The following is a 17,840-nucleotide window of genomic DNA, read 5'->3' as shown; positions in this document are numbered from 1 at the left end:
TGACCATGTCCAGCTTGAAGCAGCTAGAGCAGCTCGAGACCTTCGCCCATTGTCTTTTATAAGATTATAAAGAGTTTTAAGTCAGAGGAAGGGATTGTTATTTTTTATTGTTAAAATAATTAATTAATTAATTTGTTTTTAAAGAAGAAGAAGAAGAATATATGAAAGGGTGAGGCAGGAGAATTTGTATGTACGACCCATGGGCATGGACTTGGAGAGGTGGATTTTGGGGGGAGGGTGGGTCCTGGGCAGAGGGAAGCAAAGGGGAAAAATTGGAACTATTGTAACAATATATTCAATAAAATATTCTTTAAAAAAAAAAGAAGAAATATTTTTAGACATTTTGTTTTAACTTCCTACTATATAGAGAAACAAACCTGAGGCCAAGAGATATCAAGGGACTTTTTCAAGGTCATGCAGGTATTGAGTAGCATGACTAGAACCAGAGCGTTGGTTTCTTGATCACACAGCACTATTCTATTATTTGAAATTGATTACTTTCATTTATGTGAGAGCAAAAAAATACCAGGACTAATTTGACAAACCTGTGTTTCTCCAAACCACTTTAAGCGTCTAAATTAAAATATTAAATTGGTGAACTTCAACAATCTTTGCTTCTGTCCCCACTCTTCTATAAAGTTTCTGCTGCCTCTTTTTTCTGGATGTCTTCAGATGGTGTTTTACATGAGTTTTCACACTCAGTCCCACCAGCTCACATGTGGCACCTATCATTGCTTTACTTTTCTTCTGCAATTTCTAATGTAATGTTCACAGCCTGGCACAATTGCAGAGCTTCAAGTGGGTCCTCCTGTTGCACATGCCACCAGCACTGACCACTAATACCCACCAAGGGCCCTGATTTCTTCCTCAGGATACCCATATGCCAGTCAGCTCATTTCTCAAGAGCCAGTGTGTGGAGTCCATGCTCTTATAGTAACTTGACTTGGGGAAAGGCTCCTGAACCTCCTCAACTGTAGCTCTAGGTTCTGGACATAGAACAGAGCATCACTGTTTAGGGCTCCTGGAGTGAAGCAAAATTAAGTTTATTTATTTATTTCTCTGAATGATGTGGCTCAACTGGTTGGACTTCATCCCACAAAGCTAAAGGTTGCTGGTTTGATTCCTGGGCAGGGCACAGGCCTGAATTGCTGGTTTGGTAACTGATCAGGGAGTGTACTAGAGGCAACCAATTGATGTTTCTCACATTAATGTTTCTCTCTCTCTCTGTCTCTGTCTCTCTCTCTATCTCTCTCTCCCTCCCTTCCTTCCCTTCTTTCTAAAAATAAAAATTTGGGACAGGTCTAGTCAAGGAACAGGTCTAAATGACCCATGGACATGGACAATGGAGTGGGGCTTGACTGTGGGAGTGTGGGTGCAAGGGGCAGGGGAGAGCAATGGGGGGGGAAAATTGGGGCAACTGTAATAGAACAACAATAAAATAAATAAAATCTTTTAAAATTTTTATACACTATTTTTATTGTATTTTTTCCATCACCATTTATCTCTTTTTACCCTCTTCTATCTCCAACCACCTCTTCCCTTCTGCAATCACCACACTGTTGTCCGTGTTCATGAGTTTTTTTCTCTTTTCTGTTTATTCATTCTTAATCACAGCTTGAAATCTCAGATATGAATCTCCAGGATTAGTTCAAGTAACTGGACAATCTAATCAAGAGTCATAACTGACCAACAGGGAAAAGATAAGGTGGAAGGGAGGCATACCAAGTCCCTAGCCCCACCACACCATGTCCGCCTGCATACCCAGTGTCCTAGTGCAGGGATAAGCCCATGGACTGTTTCTGTTTAACCAGTGAGCTAAGAATGATTTTTGCACTTTTAAAGATTAAAAACCAAAAATAAGCAAAGGAGAGTATGATACAGAGACCCATGTGATACACAAAGCCTAAAATATTTATTATCTTCTCCTTTATAGAAAGTCTGTATACTCTTGTCCTAGAAGGAAAACAAAATGCAAAATTACAAATGGGAAATACAGCAACACATAATATGAATTATGTAATTGTGAACTATAAATCAGTTCCATTTCTGCCACAAGTATATTAAAATCTCACACTTTTCATTATGATGGGAGCCAAAAGCAAAGAAAAATTAGTTTCATCTGATGACGATTGGTTACTTCCCCAGCAGATAATGGATCTGCCTCCAGGCTATGTAACCTTGTGCTGCCTCTGGTCTTAGTGCCTGATCTGAAATTTCACCATCTCACATTCTGTTCTTTTGTTCTTGAACCAAAAGGAGCACTTAATGTAGGTCTTCCCAAAGGAAGACCCCCTTTCCCAGAATAGAAGACCTCATGCTTCTCTGATAGAATTTTGGGGATCTTGGACCACAGGTTCTTCAGCTCTGCCAGAGAGGAATGAATCTGAAATTCAACACAGTTAAGACTCAAACTGAGGACCCCTATCATTTTGGTTTAGAATAGACCAAAAATATAAATATTTGTCTCCTCTTTGCTTCAAATTTCCTTTCAGGCCTGAGCTAAATGTAAAAATTAATAAAAATGTCCAAGAAATGGAGGATGGTTATATTTCATTTATATTTTTTTGCCTTTGAAATTTCAATTCCTGTGTTGTTTTGGGCTGGTTATTTGGTAGCTTATCATTGATAGATAAAGGTTCCATATGCCAAGAAATATTTTTTTAATTTTATATATATTTTTAAATATACTTTATTGATTATGCTGTTACAGTTGCCCCAATTTCTCTTCCCTTTGTTCCCCTCCACCCAGTGACATCCCTCCCTCCAGTTGTCCCCCCACTTAGTCCATGCTTATTGGTTGTGAATATAGTTCTTCTCAACATCTCCCTAACTACTCCACTCCCTCATACTATGCTTCTTAATTTCTGTACCATCTCCCTCCCTTTCCCCATTTCCCCCTCCCTGATGACCTCCCCCCATAGTGTTCCCTATACCTATAATTTTTTTCCACTCTCGTTGCCTACTTAGTTTGCCTTTGTTTTGGTCCACTTGCTTCGGTTGTTGGTTGTTGTGGTACCGTTTTCATTTTAATGCTCATAGTTTTGATCCTCTTTTTCCTCAACAAGTCCCTTTAACATTTCATTTAACAGTGGTTTGGATCTGATGAACTCCTTCAATTTTACTTTTTCCTGGAAGCACTTTCTATGCCATTCTATTCTGAATGATAGCTTCACTGGATGGAGTTTTTGTGGCTGTAGGGTTTCGCTTTTCATTACTTTGACTATTTCTTGCCAGTCCCTTCTTGCCTGCAGAGTTTCTTTTCAGAAATCAGCTGAAAGTCTTATTGGGACCCCTTTGTACATAGTTCTCTTCTCTCTTGCTGCTTTTAAGATTGTCTCTTTATCCTTAATTTTTGACATTTTGATTATAATGTGTCTTGGAGTGGTTCTCCCTGGGTCCAGTTGTTTTGGAACTCTGTGCTTCCTGGATCTGTAAGTCTATTTCCTTCCCCAAGTTAGGGAAGTTCTGCTCCATTATTTTTTCACATAATTTTTCAATTTCTAGTTCTCCTTCATCTTCTGGCAACTCTATGATTCAGATGTTGGCCCACTTATAGCTGTCCCATAACTTTCTGAGCCTCTCCTCATTTTCCTCAGTTTTTGTTTTCTCTTTTTGCACTAGTTGATTGTTTGTTCTTTCCCTATGTTCCAACTTGTTGATTTGATCCCCGGTTTTCTTCCCCTCACCACTAGTTTTGTATGTATTTTTGTTCATTTCAGCAGGACTAGCCTTCATTCCTTCCCCATCTTGTTTAAGATCTGCTCTTAAGTCTGTAAGCATTTTTATAACCAAAGCTCTAAACTGTGCCTCAGAAAGATTTCCTATCTGCTGCTTCATTAGATTAGATATTTGCTACCTGGTCAGCTGTGTCACCAGGATCTCTGTCATGATCTGTGCCATCCTGACAGTTTTGTGTTTACCTTTGCTTCCTGGGCAGGGCTGTCACATGTTCTATGCCATAGGGGGCAGAGCCCAGAGCCCCATGCACTCATCACTATCAGGCGACCCTTCTCACCATGCTGTGGCGTTTTCTGTGGGGGTCGGGGTCCAAGATGAATTCCTGCCATTCACTCTCCACTGAGAGACAAGGAGCCTCCTCCTCTATCCTCACCCCCCTCTGGCCTCACAGTCCAAGGCAATGGGGGTCATCCTTCCCCAGTGTTGGAATCACAAGTTGATGGGTCTGGTCTGCAGCCAGGGGTGTTCCCCAGGAGCTTCTCACCTTTCCTTAAATATGGGTGTCTGTGCTTACCGCTGTCCCACCACCATTGCCACAGCTGCCACCACCAGCACAGCTTGACCTCTCTGCCCCAGCTTCGCCCCTCCTACCCATCCGGACGAGCACCACTTCTTTATAACTTCATACGTTGGACTTCCATTTATTTTATCAAACTTCTGGTTATTTCTGGTTTTGTGGTAGTTGTATTCCTTCTTAGTTGTGGAAGGAGACAGAGTGTTTCAGTCTAGGCCTCCATCTTGGCCGGAAGTCTCCTGTGTGTGTTTGCCACTGTGTCTTAGGTAGAGCTCTTGCTCCTCTTATGTTGTAAGGAGCAGAGCCTTAGGGATTTGTCAGTACAGGGCAACCTGTTTCTCCATGTTGTGCGCTGTATGTGGGGGAGGGGTCTGAGAAGGAACAATGCTGCTTGCCCAGCAGTCACCCCTTTTCCACGTGCTTCTCCCAGTTCTATATGGGACTGGTGCCTCTCTGTTTCCCTGGCTGTAGTTCCCAGAGTGGATGGATCTGAGGACTTTCTAGGACCATGGGGGCCCTTTAAACAAGTGGACTCTGCTGAGATACCAGCAGTCTCTGCCTCTGCCCCAACCCCCACTGGTTTGCACAGTCAGAAGCAATGAGTCTTGATCTTCCCCAGTGCTGGAACCATGAGCTGGGCAATCTGGTAAGAAGCTGGGAACACTCCCCAGGTGTCCCTCCTGACTTTTTAAAACGTATAATTGTGCTTTCTGCCAGCCTGCTGCTACTACTGCTGCTACCGCTACCACACCGTGTCCTCTCTGCCCTGGCTCCACAACTCCTACCTGTCTGGATGAGTATTTCTTCTTTATATTTTTGTTTGTTGGACTTCCATGTAGTAATATTTTCTGGAACTTCTGGTTGTTTCTAGTTTTGATGTAGTTGCATTCCTTCTTAGTTGTGGAGGGAGATGCAGCATGTCTGCCTATGCCTCCATCTTGACCGAAAGTCCTTAAATTATATTTTGATTATGCTACTAGAGTTGTCCTAATTTTTCTCTCTTTCCCCTTTTCCAGTCAGCAACCCCCACTCCCTCAGGCAATCCCCCCACCATTGTTTATGTCCATGGGTCATGTGTATAAGTTCTTTGGCTACTTCGTTCTCTAGACTGTACTTTACATCCCCATGGCTATTCTGTACCCCATTTGTATTTCTTAATCCACTCACCTCCTCACCTCTTCACCCATTCATCCATATCTCCCTCCCATTTGGTAACAAAAACTCTCTGTATCCATGATTTTGTCTCTGCTCTTCTTGTTTTCTTTGTTTGTTAGAAGGAATTGTTGATAGATATGTATTTTTTTGTCATTTTATTGTTCACAGTTTTGATCTTCTTCTTTAGCTTAAATAAGTGCCCTTAACATTTTATATAATAATGGTTTGATGATGATGAGCCTCTTTAGTTTTTTCTTTTCTGGGAAGCTCTTTATCTGCCCTTGGATTCTAAATGATACCTTTGCTGAATAGAGTAATCTTGGTTGTAGGTCCTTGCTTTTCATGACTTTGAATACTCTTTGCCAGTCCCTTCTTTCCTACAAAGTTTCTTTTGAGAAATCAGCTAACAGACTTATGGGAACTCCTTGTAGGTAACTTTATTCTTTTCTTTTGCTGCTTTTAAGATTTTCTCTTTATCTTTAACCTTTTTATGTTTTAATTCTGATGTATTTTGGAGTAGGCCTCTCTGCAACCATTTTGTTTGAGACTCTGTGATTCCTCAACTTGCATATCTTTTTCCTTCACTAAATTAGGAAAGTGCTCTTTCTCTTCTCGTTCTGGCATCTCTATGATTTGAATATTTGACCTCTTAGAGTTGTCCCAGAGGCTGCTTATGCTATCCTCATTATTTTAGATACCTTTTTCTTCTTGTTGTTCTGATTAGTTGTCTTTTTCTTCCTTATGGTACAATTTACTGATTGATTTGATTCTTGACTTCAACCACTCTACTGTTGTTTTCCTATAAATTGTTTTTTATTTCAGTTTGTGAATCCTTCATTGCTGACTGGATTTTTTTTTATGCTGCTGAGGTCCTCACTAAGTTGCTTGAGCATCCTTATAACCAGTGTTTTGAACTCTGCATTGAATATACTGTTTACCTCCATTTCATTTAGCTGTTTTTCTGGAGTTTTGATCTGTTCTTTCATTTGGGCCATGTTTCTTTGTCTCCTCATTTTGGCAGCCTTCCTGTGTTTGTTCCTATATATTAGGTAGAGCTGCTTTGACTCTGTGTCTTGGTAGTGTGGCCTAATATAGTAGAGTCAAGTGGCACAGCCTCCCCTATCACTCAAACTGGGTACTCGAGGTGTGCCCTTTTTGTGGGCTGAGTACCCCCTTTTCTTGTAGTTGAGCTTTCGTTGCTGTTGGCAGATCAATGGGAGGGATTTAACCAGGCCAGTCAGCTGCAAGAATTGGCTGTGACCACTGACCACCAACCTCCACCCTCCATGGAGGATCAGCTGTGCAGGGGCAGGGTGGTGATGCGACGACATGGTCTGTAGCTGTCCACTGGTTGTGCTGGCCCTGGGGTTTCCCAGGTGGTGCAGGCCAAGGTCAGCCCCCATCTGTGTTTTTCCCTGAGCCACCCTGCCTGAACTATAAAGCAATCTGAGATGGCTTTTACTTTTGCTGGGTTTGATTCCCAGGTGAAGCCTAGCTATGAATTTATGGTGGCTGCTGCTAGTGCCAGACCTGGGGCTCACAGAGGCCACCTGCTGCTTGTTTAATGGGATTTAGGAAGTTGTAAAGCATAAGCCAAGACAAGTCATTCATAAGGAAAAGCAGCTCAGGTGGGCCCATTTGATGGGTGAGGCAGAGTCTCTGGGGATCTCCAAGGCAGATCAAAGAGTGTTAGCCAAGTTGATGGAGTCTCAGATATGGCAAGCTTGCTAGATCTGTGGCTCTGTTGGGAGAGGGTTTAGAAAAGGGACAATGGTCTCTGCTCTCCTTGATGACAGACACTTCATTGGCTACCTGTATGCCACTGGTGTCTTTCAAGCTTCTTCCCCAGTGCTGGAGCTCAGAGGGAGTGAATCTGAGTAGGTGAGTTCATGTGTGGGTTCTTTAAGAGGAACTGCTTGGGGCTCCATCAGTTTCTTCTGCTGACTCAACTCCCACTGATTTTTGCAGCCAGAAGTCATGGGGACTTAACTTCCTGTCACCTCAATCCTGGGCTGGTGGGCCTGGTGTGAAGCTGGGATTCCTCATCCCCAAGATATCCCTCCTGAATTTTTATCCATCTTGTGTGGGTATGGGACTAGTCCATTCCAAGTCTATCCCCTTCCTACCAGTCTGGATGGATGTGGTTTCTTTAATTCTATAGTTGTTAGGTTTCCATTCAGCTCTATTTATGATGGTCCTGAGTGATGGTTGTTCTATATTTTAGTTGTAATTTTGATGTGGTTGTGTGAAGAGGTGAACCATATCTGCCTATGCCACTATCTTGACAGGAAATCTGCCAAGAAATATTCTCAAGTACCAGAAACACAAGAACAATAAAAAACTTGCTATGTGTTACTGGTTTATTTGTTCATTTGAACTTACCATTTCTTCTTGTTTTGAAGTGTCAATTAAAAACAGCAACAGAGTATTGTTTTGGCTTAGAAGAAAAAAGACTTCAACATTAATACAATGAACACCTCTTAGCTTATTAATATTAGATTAAAACAGTAAGAATCCCTAGCCAGTGTTGCTCAGTTGGTTGGAGTATCATACCACGCACACAAAAAGTTAGGAGTTTGATTCCTGGTCAGGGCACATACTTAAATTGTGGGTTTAATCCCCACTCAGGGCTCCTGCCTAGGGCAACCAATCTATGTTTCTCTCTCACAACAATAATGTCTCTCTCTCAAATCAATAAACATATTTAAAAACTAGAAAAGGAACAAACTTACAAAAAAACACAATAAGGATTGTGATACCAATACCACAAATGTGTTTAACGTTACCCATGTGTTTACTTTTTTATTTTTCTTTTATAAGTGGAGGGAGGAGAGGAGTTTTTGTAAAAAGTGGTACCAGACTATTGCCATTCAACTCCTTTCACTTCTGTGGCGTGGTCTCTAATTAGTCAGTTTCCTCTCTGAGGCTCAGTTTCTTGTCTTGCAAAACACAACATCAATTTTTTATTTATCTTTCCCTTTTGGAAGACGTTTGAGTAGCAAATGAGATTATGTTTCTGTAGTATTTTGAGTTTCTTGGAAGAGAGGTTCTTTGGAGCATTTTCTGGAAGAGCAAGTGAATTCACCTGAGCTGTTAAGCAAGCTGCCACTGAGAATGCAGACTGGGAAAATGACCCTGTCTGGGTGGTTGGTTGATAATCATACACAACCCAAAGCCTTGTATGATTTACTTCCTGCCTCAAATATCTCTCTAGTTGTTCTTCAACCATGATCCCATTTTAAATCCTAGGTGAAAGAGATTGGATTTGATAGAACTTTGATACTACATATTTGCAATAAATACATCTCACAAGAGTACTAGTATCTTTCTTTCAACTTTCTGGAGATCTACTTTCAACTTTCTGGAGATCTACTTTTAACTTTCTCCATCCTGTTCTATTGTGGAGCTATTCTTATTTAAATACAATAGCACCCAAATAAATGAAACAAGAAAGAATCATTGATGAAATGTTTTCAAAAATAAGCAAACAAATAAAAACAATAGTAGAAATTTTCTTAGATTAACCAATGTTTATGTTTATTGTATAAAATATCTCACCCAATGCCTATCACCTGTAGAATAATCACTGTTCTCTACTATGCTGTATATTTCTCCCTCCAGTTGAGTTGTGTGTTTACCAAGATTCTGTTGTGTGTTTACCCTCAAATTGGATTAGGCTAGTTGTATTTGTTATTGTAATAATTAAATATAATCATATTTTGCTAAAACTTATTAAAATCTGACTTTGAGAGAAAAGTATTTTTCTCAATGAAATCTAGGAATACTCAGGAAAGGAACATAAAAGTAAATCTCAACAATAATTATTTTTGGATTAGATGTGGGCAAGTAGCTATAGAGGTTGGGGTAAACTAACAAAAATTTGTGATAATTTTGCACTCAAATTGTCTGAAAAAATCCTCAAGTTTTTCATTAAAAATATCTAAAATTGAACATTGTAAAGGTACACTATAGGTATGCTGAAGGAAAGAAAAATAATATGGAACTCCACTCAAAAGAACCATAATTAAAGGAAACACTAGTAAAGAAATAAGAAAAATATATATCACTAGATATAGATACAGTAATGTGGTTAGATCTTAAAAATATGATGAATCAAAAACAAAATTAAATAAGAATTATAACACAATATCATATATATAAGTTTGAATTCATATATATAATTCACATGCATAAAACAATAACACACATTTATAAGAACTCAAAAACACTGTACAGTATTCCCTCGCTTATCATGGGTATTACATTCTAGACACCCCCCCACACACGATAGGTGAAAATCCTCAAAGTAGGAACCTTACATTTATTTTAGTATTTATATATATTTTAAGGTTTTATAAACCCTTCCAACACACTTATAAACCATTGCCAGTCCCCTATTAACCTTTCCCACTCCCTTATTATTTTTTCCACACTTTTATAAACACTACTTATGCACTACTTATGTTCTTAAACATATTCTACACTCTTAAACCTACATAACTTTAACAACATGTGTATACAGTACTGCAAAATCCCGCGATATAGTGAAAAAATCTGCGATAAATAATTGAATATAATATTTTTAAAAATCCCACGATATAGTGAGGCCACGATAACTGAACCACGATATAGAGACTAACTACTGTACCTGCATTAAATTCACAATGCATCAATGCTTTTGGAGGAGGAAAGACATAGGAATGGGAAAAGGAAATAAGAGAATAAATATACATATAAAAATAAACAGCCTTGCTCAGGTGGCTCAGTTGGTTGGAATGTCATTCTTACATCAAAATGTTGCAGGTTCAATCCCTGGTCAGGGCACATAGGGAGGGAAACAATCAATGCTTCTCTCTCTTTCTCTCTCTCTTTCTGTATCTCTAAAATTAATAAACATATCCTCAGTGAGGATTAAAAACAAAAACAAAATAAAATAAACAAGAGAGAACCCTTCTATTGGGAAATAATGTTGATGTACATGAACGGAGGAGTATGAATAATTCAGTCTTCTTTTAACAGACAGATATTCTTCTCCCCAGAACCACAAGAATCTAGAAAACAGGAGAGCAATGACAGCTTTCAAGGGAGGACAATAGAATTTTACAATTGGGAAGGCAGGTGGATCAGGTAGTTATTATTTAACAGACCAGAGAAATTTGAAACATCAGTGCCTGCAGGGGGGGAAACTAATAAGAAGCAAGCTCATTCTTGCTATAGAAGCTCAACAGACTCAGCAATAGGGGACACCAGGCACGTCTGGAGGCAGGGATGCAGGTACAATTGAAAGTGGGATTGATTGCAATCCTACTCAAGAAACAGTAAAACTTTGGGCCCTTTACTTTGAATTATGTAGTCAGGCAGCTTCCCCTCCCTTATTATTAGGAAAGCTGAGTTTATTTTCTTGAGTGGAGGACCAGATCACAGCTAGTAGGAGTGGGAGCAAGTCCATCTAAAAACTAAATAAAGAAAACTATTCTATGAGTATATTGAGTAGTGCATCTTTTCAGCTCCTTTTGGCCTCTTGTACCTCAGAACCCTATCAATTAGGTTTTTGCCTGCAGTTACCTCCCCAGTTAGGACATTGGAGAATCTGAATACCAAGAGAAAAAAACTTTTGGGTATTGACAATTGCAGATTTATCAATGCAATGGTTATAGTCCTGCTCTATCACCTACAGTGAGCAAGCCAGCTTGTTCCAAAAACAGAGCTTTCAGTCTGTTTCTTGTAACTCAGTCTTACATGTGCATGGGCAGTTAAGGATCACCAGAAATCAGAAATCAGCTTTAAATAGTAATTTTGCATTATTAAAATAGATTCTGAATTACTTGCTCCTTTGAATTATCCATACCTTTGTCCCCTTTCCCTTGTCTAAGATTTTGCCTATGATCTTTAGGTGAACAAGGACCATGTAAATGTTCACCCCTTCCCTAATACTAAAATATCCTACATTTAGTTAGCTAAAAAAATTTTACAAGCATTTTCTCCAGGAGAGCAACTGGAACTAAAATATGGACAATGGATTCCTTTGACTTTAGTTCTATAGTAGGTGGCCTGTCCTCATCACATTGTCATATACTAGGGACCTGTTGTAACAATGTGAGGCTTCCAGTAGAACTAAAAAAGGGACAAGTGCATTTGGTTCAGACATGTCCTGACATGTTCTAGGTCAGAGTTCTCCATCCTCTGCCATTTTGAGTGTGTGTGTATGTGTGCATGTGTGTGCATGTGTGTACATGTGTGTACCCATGTACCTATATGTACCTATATGTGTGCACACACAATGCATGCTCCACTGCAAACCAGCAAGTGCTTGCCAAGATTTTGAAAGAAATCCACCAGGCTGCTCGTACACCTTGGCTTTTCTCTCTGTGAAATCAGGAATTTGGAAAAACAGAACCCCAGAAGAAATGCCCTACCTCCTGAATTCAAAGTCGTTCACATGATCTTGCAGCATAAGCCTACCAGTTTTGTCATCAGTGAACATCTTGGTTGATGAATTAGAGCCTGGAAACAATCTCTAGAGAGCACCTCTAGGTTTACTATAGAAAAAGAGAGAAAGAGAAATGTTTGCAGAGGACTTTCTTATAGATTTGGCTTTCCCATTAATCTTCATATGTGCCCATGATGCCCTTGTGCACTGTTATCTTTAAGAGTGTGAGCTGGAGGTACTCCTGCAGGATGATTGAATTGTTCAAATTTCCCTGTCTTAGCCTCCTGTGGAAAGTACAAAGACATCTGTATGCTGCTTACCAAGGGTGCCAACTCAGAGATCCTGGTGGGCTGGGCTTGCAAAAAGATCAACATGCCTTTGGCTAGATATTTACTACATCCATTCCTGGAAGAGGAAAAGAAAAAAACAAAAAGGAATGAGTTGTTCAAAGTCCAAATCCTTATTTTATGGATGTAAAAGGTTCGGGTTGCTGCAAGGTCACCACGATTTTCAGGCATGCTCAGAGAGTGGTTCTTTGTGCAGGCTGTTCAACAGTGTTGTGCCAGCCAACAGGAGAAAAGGCTAGACACACCGTAGGGTCTCTGTTTAGAAGAAAGCAACATCAACAATCCACACAACTTTCTAAATTTGTGTTATATCACAGAAAGCCTTATGAGTTCAGTAATTCTAATTAATCTACCAAGATAATATAATTACATTTAATTTTGTAAGTGAGGCTGGTTTGGCTCAGTGGATTGAGCGTCGGCCTGCGAGCTAAGTGTCGCTGGTTCGATCTTCCAGTCAGGGCACATCAGAGAAGGAAAACTCTGACTCCAAAAAACCTCTGCTGCCTTGCGGCATACCTCTTCAGGGGAAAGGCTAAGGGAGTAAACCCCGACAGAAAATTCGGAGCCGGAGTCCCTAAGGCGGTTTGACGTTGTAGTCAACACCGGCAACTCCTGCGGCGCACCTGAAGCCAAGCTGTATTGACTCCGTCTTTCCCTTGGACCCTTCAGCTGCGAAGAGAGGGGGGGTCTGCTGCATGGGCAACAGCAGACCCTCCATATCACCCCGCCCAGGCTCTGTAGCTTCAGCTTCACTGGAGAGGACACTCCAGCGTCATCGCAAGATGTCGATTCAACACGGGAGGAGACAGATACCGTGTCACTCCTGAGTTGGACTGCACAACCATTCTCAGCGGTGCAGATAGACTCTTAAGAAGCTACACCATCGTCTCTCGAGACGGACGGCTGCCGAAACGAAACGAATTTTGTAAGTATATGATAGTGATCTCCTATTTTGGTGTCAGTTTTTCAATAAAGTTTTGATTATGAGCAAAAAAAAAAGTACATATTTTGTTGCAGGATAAGACAAAAAAATTGAGGTTTTTAGGACATACATTAACCATGTGTTTGTTTGTTTTTTCTGTATTCTGGTATTTTGATATTTGGGATTTTCCAGGACTAGCCAATTCCTAGACATAGTCAAGAACTCACCCATGAGCATGCATTTTAAATACAACCCACCCAGTGCAGAGCTCATATCTCATTCACCTTCTTTATCAGGTTCTTATACTCTGGCCTACTACCCACTAGCCCTAATCACCTCAGGGCTGGGTACCAGACAAGTGGGGACAGCCAGTTTGCCCCAGAGACCATTGAAATTATTCAACCAAGCCAATCTTAATCTTGTTTACTCTGCCTGTCTCATTCCTTCCCACAGAAAACAGATAAAGACCTTTGCCCATGTCCCACCCTGCCCCTTGCTCCCTCTGGTGCTTCTCCATGTGGTCCCTTCCTCTTGGGAACTAGTAGTAACAAACTATTGTTTCAATGGCAGTTGAGCACTTGTTTCCTGATCTTTTCACCTTGCCATATATAAATGATAAAACCAATTAAATTAAAACAGGGAAAACATGCCATACTGAGTGACAAATTACAAGAGACCATCTTTTGAGGTATGGTTCTTCTGTTTTTTAAATCATTAAAAAAAAACAAACCATTTTTTTAAAAAAGGATTACCAAACAAGTTCATCTCCCTCATTCCATTTTTATATGCATACTATTTTTATTGTATTTTTTCCATTACTATTTACCTCTTTCATGAGACTTTTCCCTGACCTGACCTCATCAGCTTACAATGAACTTATCTCCTTATAATCATCCAGCGTTACTGCCTACGTCTCTCATTTGACATTTAAACATATGTTAGATACTTCACAATAATATATGTTGCTTAAATTTCTTGTGTGTGATCTTGTTCTTCCAACTGAAATATAATTTCCTTAGGGTATAACTTCTTAGATATATAACTCTCAGTAACTTCTAACAAGAGCTATAACATTAATAAACAAATGAACACATGTAAGTTACTAATTTGACCCAAAACTCACAAAAATCTACTTTTTTCTCCTTTCTGAACTTCCTGTTTTCAGATCAGTTGAATGACTATGATGAGCCCCAAATTGCAAACCTCTGTGACTGTGAGCAGGTACTGCTGTTGCCTCTATGTCAGTGGCACTGCACCTGAAGCCAGCTTGGTTTTGTTGCTGTGAATTGTCCCTGGTATAGAAGGCAACCCTAACACTGTCTTCAATTCAGCTATCAAGTCTACATGAGTATCTTAGATGATAATATCCTAGAGGAATTTTGTACACTATCATGTGTGATTTTTTAGGATATAAATGTGTTTTGATAATGTTACAGACTGAATTGTATTCCTCCCAAATTCATATGTCGCTCTTGCGAGGACTATAGTACAAAACAGGGTCAGTAAGGAGGTAACTAAGGTAAACATGAGATTCTAATCCAATAGAACTAGTGTCCTTAGAAGAAGAACAGACACCAGAAATCTCTCGTTGTCTATGCATACATAGAGAAGAGGCCATGTGAGAACAAAGCAACGAGGAAGATGTCTGTGAGCCAGGAAGAGAGGTATCACTAGAAACCAGTCCTGACAGCACCTCAGTATTGGAACTCTAGCCTCTGGAACTATGAGAAAATAAAGAAGTTTCTGTTGTTTAAGCCACCCAGTCTGTGGTATTTTGCTATTTCAGGCCAAGCAGATTAATAAAAATAATTAAAAATTGTGATCAAAAGATTAAATGTGGAAAAATATCTGTGTATAATTTGGGAATTGGACTAAGAGCAATGGAGAAGCTGTACACTTAAGGAAGAATTAGTTGGTCAAGTAATGCTAAATGAGAAGTTGGTATTATAAATATATAAACCTGCTCAAGGGTGATACAGAAGGGAATAGTGAGGACTGTGGTCAAACCAGACAGTGCATGTCCTGTTCAAAGGCACTGAAATTTTAATTTTCTAAAGCTGCCATACAGGCTAAACAAAATACATCAGTAAGGCAATGATAACTCTAGTGAATGTCTTTGGATGTATATGTGAGTCAGATTGTCCTCTGGAGAGCATTGAGGTGGGGTTCATGGGTGAACAGAATCTACACAAGCAGAGATAAAGCAAGAGGTTCTAAAGAGGAAGCATGCTATGAATCACACTACAGACAAAACTGACTGCTAGTGTTGTTATGTGACACAAGTAGATTAAAGATTTGTTTTAGTCCCCTTTTAAGGTAGATCAATTTTGTTGGAGTAGAAGCACCATATAAAAAGACTATACAAGAGGTATAGTCCAGATTGAGTTTGGTAACAAACTCTGGACTAATAAATTTGGCTATGAAGTGATTCATTTTAACAAGAGAAATTTATCACTAAAACAAAACAATGTCTCCAGATGAATCATAAGTACTGGTTAGGATATTTTGGAGAGAAAAAAAATCGTAATGTGTTCTGGTGCCTGTACACATTGGAGTATAACCTGATTTGCTACTTTATCCTAGGTGGTATATTGCAGGTAAGAAAATCACCTGGGGATCTTGTTAAAATACAGGAAACACAATGAGGTATCACCTTGCACCTGTCAGAATGGCTATTATCAAAAAGTTAGCAAATAACAAGTGTTGGTGAGGAGAAAAGGAATCCATCCCCATGCACTGTGAGTGGAATTGTATCTTGGTGCAGCCACTACGGAAAATAGGATGGAGGATCCTCAAAAAATAAAAAAAGTACAACTACTATACGATCTAGCAATTCCAATTTAGGGTATTTATCTAAGTAAAATGAAGCACTAACTCAAAAAAATGTATATGCACCCTATGTTCACAGCATCATTATTTACAATAGCTAAGATATGGAAGCAACCCTGGTGCCCATCAGTAAAAGAATAGATAAAGAATATGTAGTACACATATTCAATGGAATATTACTCAGCAATAAAAAAATAAAATTTTCCCATTTGCAACAACATAGATGGACCTAGAGGTTATTATGCTAAATAAAATATGTCAGACAAAAACAAACACCATATGATTTCATTTATATGTGGAATCTAAAAAGACAAAACAACACCAACAACAAAAAGATTCATAGATACAGAGAACAAACTGACAGTTGTCAAATGAGAGAGAGGTAGGAAAATGAGTGAAAAAGATGAAGGGGGATAAGAAGTATAAATTTCCAGTCATAAATTAAATGAGTTGTGGGGATGTAATGTATACAGCATAGGAAGTATAGTCAATAACATGGTAATAATTTTGTGCAGTTAAAGATGACTACTAGACTTATCTTGGTCATAAATTTGTAAGGTATATAAATGTCAAATCACAATGTTGTACACCTGACACTAATATAATATTATATGCCAACTATACTTCAATAAAAATTTATAAAATATGTAGGATCCTGATTTAAGAAGTCTGAGATGAGGTATGAGTTTCTGCATTTTCAACAAACTGATGGTGCTGATGCTGCTGGTCTCTAACCACACTGTAAGTTGCAAAGAAATAGATGACCTCTAAATTCACTTACAACCTGTAATTCCTTGATTTTACTACCTGTCATGCTGAGAAAATAGGTTGAAATTTGCATTCAATATCAGCTTGAATCATTCTGCTTATCACTATTGGTGAAATTGTGCATTCCAGAATGCCTTGTCAAACCACGCAAAAAGGATTACACACAGCTCCTTGCCTTGCAATTACCTCACCACACACTGTGAGCAGGGAGAAAATAAGCATAAGATACTGAAAAGGTTGGAACTGGACTTGAGTTAAGTGATTAAAAAAAAAAACCTTTGCTATCTTCAGAAAGAAAGATATAAAGGGAAGAATTGTGGGACTTCATCATGGGTTAGTTGGTTTTGTTTAAGAATATAGTTTGCTATGTGGACTCTAAATAACAACAATAAAAAATGTCAAACTCACAGAAACAGAGTAGAAGAGTGGTTGACAGGGGCTGGGGGAAATAAGGAGAGATTAGTGAATGAGTACAAACTTACATCTATAAGATGAATAAGTTCTGAGGATCTGATGTATAACATGGTGACTATAGTTGAGAACATTGTATTTGTTAAGAGAGTAGAACTTATACCTTAACAAAGCTTCCTCACTGAATATAAAATTTAATCTAACCATATCATTATATAATCTCTCTGAAGCTACATGTGAACAAAATATTTTCTCAAACTGTTTTTTTCTCATTGCTCCATTTAGACCTTGAAGATATGGTCATCAGAAAATAAGTCATTAGCAGTATGTTAAAAGTATTTAAGAATCACAAACTTTTGTTTTAAAGAGTTTCTGCCTACGTACCTTTTTACTTTTAATCTTTTGACATCATTTTTGTAAAATTAGTTAAAATTATTACTTTAATATTTACTTTAAACATTCATCAAAAGCTTTATTCCTTGTTTTATCTGTTAGAGAAATATGTGAAGTTGATCTTACAGAAGAATTGAGATGAAACTAAAAACATGATTACTCTTAATTTGAAATATTAGGAAAGGGTGATTATAAAATAAAACATGGAAACGTTGATTTGTTTCAGAATAAGAAAAGATGTTGAATTTTAATGAGTAGCTCAGGTGATTCTGGTTTATATAAAGTATCTTTACTATGGAATACTGGAATTTAAGAAATAGAAAGTGTTCTTTG

The 17,840-nt window shown here is 38.8% G+C and overlaps 2 pseudogenes; one reads left to right on the top strand and one right to left on the bottom strand.

Moving 5' to 3' along the window:
- The window catches only part of LOC150021491 (uncharacterized), a 50,490-nt pseudogene extending 38,599 nt beyond the window's left edge, over positions 1 to 11,891 (bottom strand).
- Positions 11,892 to 12,209: 318 nt separating this feature from the next.
- On the top strand, positions 12,210 to 12,532 carry LOC150021490 (small ribosomal subunit protein eS27-like pseudogene; annotated as a pseudogene).
- The last annotated feature ends 5,308 nt before the right edge of the window (positions 12,533 to 17,840 follow it).

Source organism: Furipterus horrens, unplaced genomic scaffold (genome assembly GCF_987537825.1).
Source record: "Furipterus horrens unplaced genomic scaffold, mFurHor1.1.pri manual_scaffold_1, whole genome shotgun sequence".
NCBI lineage: Eukaryota > Metazoa > Chordata > Mammalia > Chiroptera > Furipteridae > Furipterus > Furipterus horrens.
This window is presented reverse-complemented; position numbering and strand designations above follow the sequence as displayed.